We start from the raw sequence: 13,756 nt of genomic DNA, 5'->3' as shown, positions 1-13,756 counted from the left end.
CCCCAAACCCCCCCACCCGCACCTAGACACTCCCCACACACCCGCCCCATCACACTCCCCACCCTCCCGCCCCAACACACTCCCCACCCCCCCGCCCCAACACACTGCCCCCCCCCGCCCCATCACACTCCCCACCCCTCGCCCCAAAACACACTCCACCCTCCCCCGCCCCATCACACTCCCCACCCTTCCGCCCCAAAACGCTCCCCACCCCCCCGCCCCAACATACTCCCCTCGCCCCAACACACTCCCCACGCCCCTGCCGCAACACAATCCCCACCCTCCCGCCCCAACACACTCTCCACCCCGCCGCCCCAACACACTCCCCACCCCCCCCGCACCAAGACACTCCCCACCCCCCCGCCCCAACACACTCCCCACCCCCCCGCCCCAACACACTCCCCACCCCCCCGCCCCAACACACTCCCCACCCCCCCGCCCCAACACACTCCCCACCCCCCCGCCCCAACACACTCCCCACCCCCCCGCCCCAACACACTCCCCACCCCCCCGCCCCAACACACTCCCCATCCCCCCCCCGCCCCAACACACTCCCCATCCCCCCCCCGCCCCAACACACTCCCCATCGCCCCGCCCCAACACACTCCACACACCCCCGCCCCAACACTCTCCCCACGCCCCCGCCCCAACACACTCTCCACCCCACCGCCCCATCACACTACCCAACCCCCGCCCCATCACACTCCCCGCCCCATCACACACCCCACCCCCGCCCCATAACACTCCCCAACCCCCCCCGCCCCATCACACTCCCCACCACCCCGCCCCATCACACTCCCCACCCCATCACACTCCCCAGTCCCCAATCCCAACACACTCCCCACCCCCCCGCCCCAAAACACTCCCCACCCTCCCGACCGAACAGACTCCCCACACCCCCCACCCCAACACACTCCCCACCCGCCCGCCCCAACACTCTCCTCACCCCCCCCACCCCAACACACTGATCACTCCCCACCCCCCAAGACACTCCCCAGCCCCATCACACTCCCCACCCCCCCGCCCCAACACACTCACCACCCCCCCGCCCCAACACACTCCCCACCCCACCGCCCCAACACACACCCCACCGCCCCGCCCCAACCCACTCCGCACCGCCCCGCCCCAACCCACTCCGCACCCCCCCGCCCCAACCCACTCCGCACCCCCCCGCCCCAACATACTCCGCACCCCCCCGCCCCAACACACTCCCCACCGCCCCGCCCCAACACACTCCCACCCCACCCTGCCCCAACACACTTCACACCCCCCGCACAAACACACTCTCCACCCCCACCCGCACCATCACACTCCTCTCCCCCCGCACAAACACACTCCCCACCCTCCCGACCCATCACACTCCCCACCCACCCACCCCAACACACTCCCTGCCCCCCCGCCCCAACACACTCCCCCTCCCCCCCCGCACCATCACACTCCTCACCCCCCGCACAAACACACTCCCCACCCTCCCGACCCATCACACTCCCCACCCTCCCGCCCCAACACACTCCCCGCCCCCCCGCCCCAACACACTTTCCCCCCCCCCCCGCCCGATCACACTCCCCACCCCTCGCCCCAAAACACTCCCCACCGCCCCGCCCCAAAACACTCCCCACCGCCCCGCCCCATCACACTCCCCACCGCCCCGCCCCAACACACTCCCACCCCCCCCTGCCCCATCACACTCCACACGCCCCCGCCCCAACACACTCTCCACCCCCCCGCCCCAACACACTACCCAACCCCCGCCCCATCACACTCCCCACCCCAACACACTCCTCCCGCCCCAACACACTCTCCACCCCCCCGCCCCAACACACTACCCACCCCCCGCCCCAACACACTCCTCCACCCCCCGTCCAATCACACTCCCCACCCGCCCCATCACACTCCCCACCCCCCCGCCCCAACACACTCTCCACACCCCGTCCCATCACACTCCCCACCCCCCCGCCCCAACAGACTCCCCAGTCCCCAAACCCAAAACACTCCCCACCCCCCCCGCCCCAACACACTCTCCACCCCCCGTCCCATCACACTCCCCAGTCCCCAATCCCAACACACTCCCCACCCTCCCGCCTCAACACACTCCCCACCCCCCACCCCCAAACACTCCCCTCCACCCCCGCCCCAACACACTCCCCTCCACCCCCGCCCCAACACACTCCCCTCCACCCCCGCCCCAACACACTCCCCTCCACCCCCGCCCCAACACACTCATCACCCCCCCCGCCCCAACATACTCCCCACCCCCCTCGCCCCAAAACACTCCCCAACCCCCCGTCCCAACACACTCTTCACCCCCCACCCCAACATACTCCCCATCCCCCCCCGCCCCAACACACTCCCCACCCCCCGCCCCAACACACTCCCCACCCCCCCGCCCCAACACAATCCCCACCCCCACACCCGCCCCAACACACTCCCCACCCCCCGCCCCAACACACTCCCCGCACCCCCCGCCCCAACACACACCCCATCCCCGCCCCATCACACTCCCCACCCCCTCGCCCCGTAACACTCCCAACCCTCCCGCCCCAACACACTCCCCACCACCCCCGCCCCAACACACTCCCCACCACCCCCGCCCCAACACACTCACCACCCCCCGCCCCAACACACTCCCCACCCCCCCACCCCATCACACTCCGCACCCCCCCCGCCCCAACACACTATCCAACCCCCGCCCCGTCCCACTCCCCACACCCCCGTCCCACTCCCCACCCCCCCGCCCCGTTCCACTCCCCACCCCCCCGCCCCGTCCCACTCCCCACCCCCCCCCGCCCCATCACACTCCCCACCCCCCCGCCCCATCACACTCCCCACCCCCCCCGCCCCATCACACTCCCCACCCCCCCGCCCCATCACACTCCCCACCCCCCAGCCCCAACACACTCCCCATCCCCCCGCCCCAACACACTCCCCACCCCCCCGCCCCAACACACTACCCAACCCCTTATCCCATTCCCCACCCCCCCCGCCCCAACACACTCCCCACCCCCCCGCCCCCAATCACTCCCCAACCCCCCCGCCCCCAAACACTCCCCACCACCCCCGCCCCAACACACTCCCCACCCCCCCTCCCCAACACACTCTCCACCCCCCCGCCCCAACACACTCCCCACACCCTGCCCCAACACACTCCTCACCGCACCGCCCCAACACCCCCCCACCCCAACACACTACCCACCCCCCGCCCCAGCACACTCCTCCACCCCCCGTCCCATCACACACCCCACCCGCCCCATCACACTCCCCACCCGCCCCATCACACTCCCCACCCCCCCGCCCCAACACACTCTCCACACCCCGTCCCATCACACTCCCCCCCCGCCCCCGCCCCAACAGACTCCCCAGTCCCCAATCCCAACAGCCTCTCCACCCCCCGCCCCAACACACTCTCCACACCCCGTCCCGTCACACTCCCCACCCCCCCGCCCCAACACACTCCCCACCCCCCCAGCCCCAACAGACTCCCCAGTCCCCAATCCCAAAACACTCCCCACCCCCCCCGCCCCAACACACTCTCCACCCCCCCCGTCCCATCACACTCCCCACCCCATCACACTCCCCAGTCCCCAATCCCAACACACTCCCCACCCTCTCGCCCCAACACACTCCCCTCCACCCCCGCCCCAACACACTCCCCACCCCCCCGCCCCAACACCCCCCCACCCCAACACACTACTCACCCCCCGCCCCAACACACTCCCCACCCCCCCGCCCCAACACACTCCCCACCCCCCCCGCCCCAACACACTCCCCACCCCCCCCCGCCCCAACATACTCCCCACCCCCCCGCCCCAACATACTCCCCACCCCCTCGCCCCAAAACACTCCCCACCCCCACACATATTGCCCACCCCCCCGCCCCAACACACTCCCCACCCCCCCGCCCCAACACACTCCCCACCCCCCGCCCCAACACACTCCCCACCACCCGCACCATCACACCCCCGACCCCTCCCGCCCCAACAGACTCCCCACCCCCCGCCCCAACACACTCCCCGCACCCCCCGCCCCAACAAAATCCCCACCACCCCGTCCCATCACACTCCCCACCCCAACACACTCCCCGCCCCCAAACACGCCCCAACACACTCACCACCCCCCGCCCCAACACACTCCCCACCCCCCCACCCCATCAGACTCCGCACCCCCCCCGCCCCAACACACTCCCCATCCCCCCCGCCCCATCCCACTCCCCATCCCCCCCCGCCCCATCCCACTCCCCATCCCCCCGCCCCATCCCACTCCCCACCCCCCCGCCCCAACACACTCCTCCACACCCCCGCCCCAACACACTCCCCACCCCCCCGCCCCAACACACTCCCCACCCCCCCGCCCCAACACACTCCCCACCCCCCCGCCCCAACACACTCCCCACCCCCCCGCCCCAACACACTACCCAACCCCCGCCCCATCCCACTCCCCACCCCCCCTGCCCCAACACACTCCCCACCCCCCCCGCCGCAAAACACTCCCCACCCCCCGCTCCATCACACTCCCCACCCCCCCCGCCCCAACACACTACCCAACCCCCGCCCAATCCCACTCCCCACCCCCCCCGCCCCATCCCACTCCCCACCCCCCCGCCCCATCCCACTCCCCACCCCCCCGCCCCATCCCACTCCCCACCCCCCCGCCCCATCCCACTCCCCACCCCCCGCCCCATCCCACTCCCCACCCCCCCGCCCCATCCCACTCCCCACCCCCCCGCCCCATCCCACTCCCCACCCCCCTGTCCCATCACACTCCCCACCCCCCCCGCCCCATCACACTCCCCACCCTCCTGACCCATCACACTCCCCACCCCCCCGCCCCAACACACTCCCCACCCCCGCCCCAACACACTCCCCACCCCCCCCGCCCCAACACACTCCCCACCCCCCGCCCCAACACACTCCCCACCCACCGCCCCAACACACTCCCCACCCAACACACTCCCCACTCCCCCGCCCCAACACACTCCCCACCCCCCCGCCCCAACACACTACACAACCCCTGCCCCAACAGACTACCCACCCCCCCCCTCCCCAAAACACTCCCCACCCCCCCCCGCCCCATCACACTCCCCACCCGCCCTATCACACTCCCCTCCCCACCCGCCCCAACACACTCCCCACCCCCCCGCCCCAACACACTCCCCACCCCCCCGCCCCAACACACTCCCCACCCCCCCGCCCCATCACACTCCCCACCCGCCCCATCACACTCCCCACCCCCCGCCCCAACACACTCTCCACCCCTCATCCCATCACACTCCCCACCCGCCCCATCACACTCCCCACCCCCCCGCCCCAACACATTCTCCACCCATCGTCCCATCACACTCCCCACCCCCCCGCCACAACACACTCGCCACCCCTCACGCCCCAACACACTCCCCACCCCCCCGCCCCAACACCCTACCCAACCCCCATCCCACTCCCCACCCCCTCCGCCCCAACACACTCCCCACCCCCCTCCCCAACACACTCCCCTCCCCCCCCGCCCCAACCCACTCCCCACCCCAACACACGACCCAACCCCTGCCCCAACACACTACCCACCACACGCCCCAACACACTACCCAACCCCCGCCGCATCCCACTCCCCACCCCCCTCCGCCCCAACACACTCCCCACCCTCCCGCCCCATCACACTCCCCACCCCCTCCCCAAAACACTCTCCACCCCCCCCGCCCCATCACACTCCCCAACCCCCCGCCCCAAAACACTCCCCACCCCCCCACCCCATCACACTCCCCACCCCCCCGCCCCAAAACACTCCCCCCCCCCAACACACTCTCCACTCCCCCGTCCCATCACACTCCCCACCCGCCCCATCACACTCCCCAGCCCTCTGCCCCAACACACTCTCCACCCCTCGTCCCATCACACTCCCCACCCCCCCCCCCGCCCCAACACACTCCCCACCCCCACGCCCCAACACACTCCCCACCCCACCCCACCCCAACACACTCCCCAGTCCCCAATCCCAACACACTCTCCACCCCCCGCCCCAACACACTCCCCACCCCCCCCGCCCCAACACACTCTCCACCCGCCCCAACACACTCTCCACCCCCCTCCCATCACACTCTGCACCCCCCGTCCCATCACACTCCCCACCCCATCACACTCCCCAGTCCCCCAATCCCAACACACTCCCCACCCTCCCGCCCCAACACAGTCCCCACCCCCCGCTCCCAAACACTCCCCAACCCACGCCACCCCAACACACTCCCCAACCCACGCCACCCCAACACACTCCCCACCACCCCGCCCCAAAACACTCCCCACCTCCCACTCCCCAACACACTCCTCACTCCCCCGTCCCAACACATTCCCCACCCCCCGCCCCATCACATTCCCCCCCCGCTCCAACTCGCTCCCCACCCCCCCGCCCCAACTCGCTCCCCACCCCCCCGCCCCAACACACTCCCCACCCCCCCGCCCCAACACACTCCCCACCCCCCCGCCCCAACACACTCCCCACCGCCCCGCCCCAACACCCCCCCACCCCAACACACTACCCACCCCCCGCCCCAACACACTCCCACATCCGCACCCCCCCGCCCCAACACACTACCCACACCCCGCCCCAACACACTCCCACATCCGCACCCCCCCCGCCCCAACACACTCCGCAACCCCCCCCGCTCCATCCCACTCCCCACCCCCCTCCGCCCCAAAACACTCCCCACCCGCCCGCCCCAAAACACTCCCCACGCGCCCGCCCCAACACACTCCCCACCTCCTTGCCCCAGCACACTCCCCACCCCCCCGCCCCAACACACTCTCCACCCCCCCGCCCCATCCCACTCCCCACCCCCCCGCCCCAACATACTCCCCACCCCCTCGCCCCAAAACACTCCCCACCCCTACGCCCCAACATACTCCCCACCCCCCCCGCCCCAACATACTCCCCACCCCCCCCGCCCCAACACACTCCCCACCCCCCCGCCCCAACACACTCCCCACCCCCCCGCCCCAACACACTGCCCACCCCCCCGCCCCAACACACTCTTCACCCCCCGCCCCAACATACTCCCCACCCCCCCGCCCCAACACACTCCCCACCCCCCGCCCCATCACACTCCGCACCCCCCCGCCCCAACACACTCCGCACCCCCCCCCGCCCCAACATACTCCCCACCTCCTCGCCCCAACACACTCCCCACCCCCCCCCGCCCCAACACACTCCCCATCCCCCGCCCCAACATACTCCCCACCCCCACGCCTCAATATACTCCCCCCGCCCCAACACACTCCCCACCCCCCCCGCCCCAACACTCTCTGGACCCCCCTGCCCCAACATACTCCCAAACCCCTCGCCCCAACACACCCCCCACGCCCCCGCCACAACACACCTCCCCAGCCCCCCGCCCCAACACACTCCCCACCCCCCCGCCCCAACACACTCCCCACCCCCCCGCCCCAACACACTCCCCACCCCCCCGCCCCAACACACTCCCCACCCCCCCGCCCCATCACACTCCCCACCCCCCGCCCCATCACACTCCCCACCCCCCGCCCCAACACACTCCGCACCCCCCCACCCCATCACACTCCGCACCCCCCCGCCACAACACACTCCGCACCCCCCCCACCCCAACACACTCCCCGCCCAAACACACTCCCCACCCCCTGCCCCAACCCACTCCCGACCACCCACAGCATCACACTCCCCACCCCCCCGCCCCAACACACTCCCCACCCCCACCCCCGCCCCAACACACTCCCCGCACCCCCCGCCCCAACACACTCCCCGCACCCCCCCGCCCCAACACACTCCCCGCACCCCCCGCCCCAACACACTCCCCACCCCCTGCCCCAACCCACTCCCGACCACCCACAGCATCACACTCCCCACCCCCCCGCCACAACACACTCCCCACACCCTGCCCCAACCCACTTCCGACCACCCACAGCATCACACTCCCCACCCCCCCGCCCCAACACACTCCCCCACCCCCACCCCCGCCCCAACACACTCCCCGCACCCCCCGCCCCAACACAAACCCCGCCCCCCCGCCCCACCCCCACCCCATCACACTCCCCACCCTCCCGCCCCAACACATTCGCCACCCTCCCGCCCCAACACACACCCCACCCCCCCGCCCCAACACACACCCCACCCCCCCGCCCCAACACACTCCCCACCCCCCCGCCCCAACACACTCCCCACCCCCCTGCCCCAACACACTCCCCACCCCCCCCGCCCCAACACACTCCCCACCTGCCCGCCCCAACACACTCCCCACCTGCCCGCCCCAACACACTCCTCACCCCCCCCCGCCTCAACACACTCCCCACGCCCCCGCCCCAACACACTCCCCACCCCCCCGCCCCAACACACACCCCACCCCTCCGCCCCAACATACTCCCCACACCCCCCGCCCCAACACACTCCCCACCCCCCTCCCCATCACACTCCCCACCCCAACACACTCCGCACCCCCCCCAACACTCTCCCAACCCCCCCGTCCCAACACACTCCCCACCCCCCGGCCCCAACACACTCCCCACCACCCACACCATCACACTCCCCACCCCCCCCCGCCCCAACACACACCCCACCCCCGCCCCAACACAATCCCCACCCCCCCACCCCATCACACTCCCCACCCCCTCGCCCCATAACACTCCCCACCCTCCCGCCCCAACACACTCCCCAACCCCCCCGCCCCCAAACACTCCCCAACCCCCCCCCGCCCCAACATACTCCCCACCACCCCCGCCCCAACACACTCCCCACCCCCCCCGCCCCAACACACTCCCCACCCGCCCGCACCAACACACTCCTCACCCGATCACACTCCTTACACCCCGCCCCAACACACACCCCACCGCCCCGCCCCAACACACTACCCACCCCCCGCCCCAACACACTCCCACATCCCCACCGCCCTGCCCCAACACACTCCGCACCCCCCCGCCCCAACACACTACCCAACCCCCGCCCCATCCCACTTCCCACCACCCCCGCCCCAACACACTCCCCACCCCCACGCCCCATCACACTCCCCACCCCCCCCGCCCCATCACACTCCCCACCCCTCCGCCCTAACACACTCCCCACCCCCCTGCCCCATCACACTCCCCAACCCCTGCCCCATCACACTCCCCAACCCCTGCCCCATCACACTCCCCAAACCCGGCCCATCACACTCCCCACCCCCCCACCCCAACACACTCCCCACCCCAACACACTCCCCACCCCCCGACCCAACACACTCCCCACCCCCCCGCCCCAACACACTACCCAACCCCCGCCCCATCCCACTCCACATCCCCTCCGCCCCAACACACTCCCCACCCCCCTCCGCCCCAACACACTCCCCACCCTCCCGCCCCATCACACTCCCCACCCCCCCTCCCCAAAACACTCTCCACCCCCCCCCGCCCCATCACACTCCCCACCCCCCCGCCCCATCACACTCCCGACCATCCCGCCCCAAAACACTCCCCAACCCCCGCCCCATCCCACTCCCTACCCTCCCGCCCAAACACACTCCCCACACTCCCCGCCCCATCACACTCTCCACCACCCCGCCCCATCACACTCCCCACCTCCCCCGCCCCAACACACTCTCCACCCCCCCGCCGCATCACACTCCCCACCCCCCGCCGCATCACACTCCCCACCCCCCGCCGCATCACACTCCCCACCCCCCGCCGCATCACACTCCCCACCCCCCGCCCCAAAACACTCCCCACCCCCTCGCCCCAACACACTCCCCACCCACCCCGCCCCAACACCCCCTCGCCCCAACACACTCCCCACCCTCCCGCCCCAACAGACTCCTCCACACCCCCGCCCCAACACACTCCGCACCCCCCCGCCCCAACACACTCCGCACCCCCCCGCCCCAACACACTCCCCACCCTCCCGACCCCAACGACTCCCCACCCCCCCGCCCCAACACACTCCGCACCCCCCCGCCCCAACACACTCCCCACCCTCTCGACCCCAACGACTCCCCACCCCCCCGCCCCAACACACTCCGCACCCCCCCCGCCCCAACACACTCCCCACCCTCCTGCCCCAACAGACTCCCCACACCCCCGCCCGAACACACTCTCTCCCCCCCCGCCCCAACACTCTCCCTCCCCCGCCCCAACACTCTCTCCCCGCCCCAACACACTCCCCACCCTCCCGCCCCGTCACTCTCCCCACCCTCCCGCCCCAAAACACTCCCCGCCCCCCCGCCCCATCACACTCCCCACACCTCCGCCCCAACACACTACGCACCCCCCCGCCCCAACACACTCCCCAACCTCCCGACCCCAACGACTCCCCACCCCCCTGCCCCAACACACTCCGCACCCCCCGCCCCAACACACACCCCACCCCCCTGACCCCAACATACTCCCCACCCCCCCACCCCAACATACTCCCCACCCCCCCGCCCCAACACACTCCGCACCCCCCCGCCCCAACACACTCCCAACCCCCCCGCCCCAACATACTCCCCACCCCAACACACTCCCCACCCCCCCGCCCCAACACACTCCCCACCCCCCCGCCCCAACACACTCCCCACCCCCCACCCCAACACACTCTGCACCCCCCTGTCCCATCACACTCCCCACCCCCCCGACCCAACACCCCCCCGCCCCAACACACTCCCCACCCCCCACCCCAACACACTCTGCACCCCCCTGTCCCATCATACTCCCCACCCCCCCGACCCAACACCCCCCCCGCCCCAACATACTCCCCACCCTCCCTCCCCAACACACTCCCCACCCTCCCGCCCCAACAGACTCCCCACACCCCCGCCCCAAAGCACTCTCTCTCCCCCCGCCCCAACACTCTCTCTACCCCGCCCCAACACTCTCCCCCCGCCCCAACACTCTCTCGCCCCCCCGCCTCAACAATCTCTCCCCGCCCCAACACTCTCCCCCCGCCCCAACACACTCTCTCCCCCCGCCCCAACACTCTCTCGCCCCCCCCGCCTCAACAATCTCTCCCCGCCCCAACACACTCTCTCCCCCCGCCCCAACACACTCTCTTCCCCCCCCCGCTCCAACACACTCTCCCCCCGCCCCAACAAACTCTCCCCCCCACCCAAACACACTCTTTCCCCCCCCCACGCCCCAACACACTCTACCCCCCCCCCCCCCCCCCGCCCTGACATAGTCTCTCTCTTCCCCCCCCCGCCCCCACCTCAGGTAGTTCACTGACCCACGTCTTCACATCTGTGTTGGCTGTTTACAGACAGACTTTGAGAAATGAGTCTGGAGGAAAGCTGATATGGTTGAACTCCGACCCCTTCCCTGCTCCTCCGCAATGAAGTGTGGTGAAGACCCAATCAGCCTTAAAATGGATGCCTTTCACTATCAAATAGATTGTTGTCTTGGTTCACAGACAAGGAGCACAAGGAGCAGCCACTTGAGCATGTGAGAGAAAGTGGAAGCTGGATTGAGGGACCGAGGCACTGGGGAGCTTGATGAGGGGTGAGGGAGGGGAGATGAAATGTTCAAGAGAAGCATTCTCTAAACAATTGGATGGTGAAGTGAGTTGAGGTGTTACAAGCTCACCGTGCGCACACACTGGCAAGCTCACAGCTGGCACCATGTGCACAGTTGGCACGTATACATGCTGGCATCGTGCACATGCTGGCACAGTGTTGCTGGTTTCTGTAGCAGACCTTCATTACCCAGACTAATGTCTAATAAAGACTACCAGGGCTGACGGTGTGATGCAAACAAACAAAGAACAAAGAAATGTACAGCACAGGAACAGGCCCTTCGGCCCTCCAAGCCCGCGCCGACCATACTGCCCGACTAAACTACAATCTTCTACACTTCCTGGGTCCGTATCCTTCTATTCCCATCCTATTCATATATTTGTCAAGATGCCCCTTAAATGTCCCTATCGTCCCTGCCTCCACTACCTCCTCCGGTAGTGAGTTCCAGGCACCCACTACCCTCTGCGTAAAAAACTTGCCTCGTACATCTACTCTAAACTTTGCCCCTCTCACCTTAAACCTATGCCCCCTAGTAATTGACCCCTCTACCCTGGGGAAAAGCCTCTGACTATCCACAATAGAGAAAATCTGGTTTTCCATCCATCTGTTGCACATCATTGCCATAATCTACACCAGTATATCATGGTGCAGACACACACACTGATGGACACACAGCGGGACCAATCAACACACACAACACTGCAGCCAATCACCAGTTAGAACACATTCACTATAAAGACAGGGGGCATCAGAGTTCCCGCTCATTCGAGCTGCAGCTAGCTAGGAGGACAGAGCTCACAGCCTGCAACACAGACATTCACCATGTGCTGAGTGCATCGACTGGTTAGGACAAGGCAAAGGTCTTTAGTTAGTTAGCTAGTATCGTGTTAACCCACAGTCAGAGTATGTTAAACTGTTAATGTCTCAATAAAATAGTGTTGGTGACCTGTATGTGTTCCACGGATCCAGAGCGCCCAACACAACAATCATATCACTGGCTTATAGATTGCAAGTTGTTACATATTAACAATGAAGCTGGTGCTGGCCACTGCACATGGGGGGGATCTTGTGGTTAGGAGCAGTCACGGGCAAGATTCTCACTCATCTACTGTGTGTGGAACAAGGGTCTTCCTCTCACTTATTACACGGGTGGTGGGATGAGTAGAGCGGGTAAATATGCTGAAATATATTCAAACTGAGCTTATTAAACTGCTGCCTGCAACAAGAGAAAAATAGAATGAGGTTTTGTTTAAACGGATAGTCAAGCCGAGGGAGAGACCATCTGTTCAAATATTCCCCCTTCTTCCGGGGTGCCACGGTGTTTAGACCTGTTGCCTTGCAGCGCCAGGGACCCGGGTTCAATTCCAACCTTGGGTGACTGTCTGTGCGGAGTCTGCACTTTCTCCTCGTGTCTAGGTGGTTTCCTACCGGGTGCACCGGCTTCCTCCCACAGTCCAAAGATGTACAGGTTAGGTGGGGTTACAGGGATAGAGTGGGGGCGTGAGCCTGGGTGAGGTGCTCTTTTAGAGGGTTAGTGCAGACTTGATGGGCCGAATGGCCTCCTTCAGCATTGTAGGAATTTTAATTGTAATTCTTTCCCATACTCGCCACCCTGTCTGATATGATGACTGACACAGGATGGGACTGTATTCTGGAGGGATCCCACCTGTTTAGTTATTGCGACATTATTCTGGTATACTCGAGCTGGCTCTGAGCGGATTCAGCATTCTGCCAGGTTCTATAGGCTGTGACCCCAGTCAACAGGAACCCACATGTTCAGAAAGTGGGCTTTATTCAGAGCGATAACCAGGCCTGAAGACATTTTGATTTAGATGATTTTTTAAAGTCTAACTACCCAAGGAAATACTTCACGTTTTCACCCTAATTACCCTTTTCATTTTCATTGTTGGACTCAGTTCTCCAACAATTCAGGAACCAAAATCATCCACTTTGGATTTTCTGAGCATTTGAAATGGGAACCTATTCACTTCCAGCCTGAAAGTCTTTGTAAAGTGTAGGATCTTGAACACTGATATATTCAGGCAGATAGCTGGACACACAAAATGCAAGTGCTGCTCGAACCAGCTCATCTCCTGGGGACCTGTTTCACTATCTAAGTAGTTCATCAGAGGGACGAGTGTGGACCTTCCCACCACCCCACTCCAAGGTCACACCTGGGGTCAGTTGGAAAGTGATAGGACAAGCCAGGACTGGAGCGAGACGGAGCGGGTCAGCCAGCAGGGAGGAAGTTTATTGGGTTGACCAATACCCTACCTGAGCTAGAATTGGTTT

The sequence above is a fragment of the Scyliorhinus torazame genome, chromosome 1 (assembly GCF_047496885.1).
Source record: "Scyliorhinus torazame isolate Kashiwa2021f chromosome 1, sScyTor2.1, whole genome shotgun sequence".
NCBI lineage: Eukaryota > Metazoa > Chordata > Chondrichthyes > Carcharhiniformes > Scyliorhinidae > Scyliorhinus > Scyliorhinus torazame.
The sequence above is the reverse complement of the archived record's forward strand: the minus strand, read 5'-3'. Positions refer to the sequence as shown.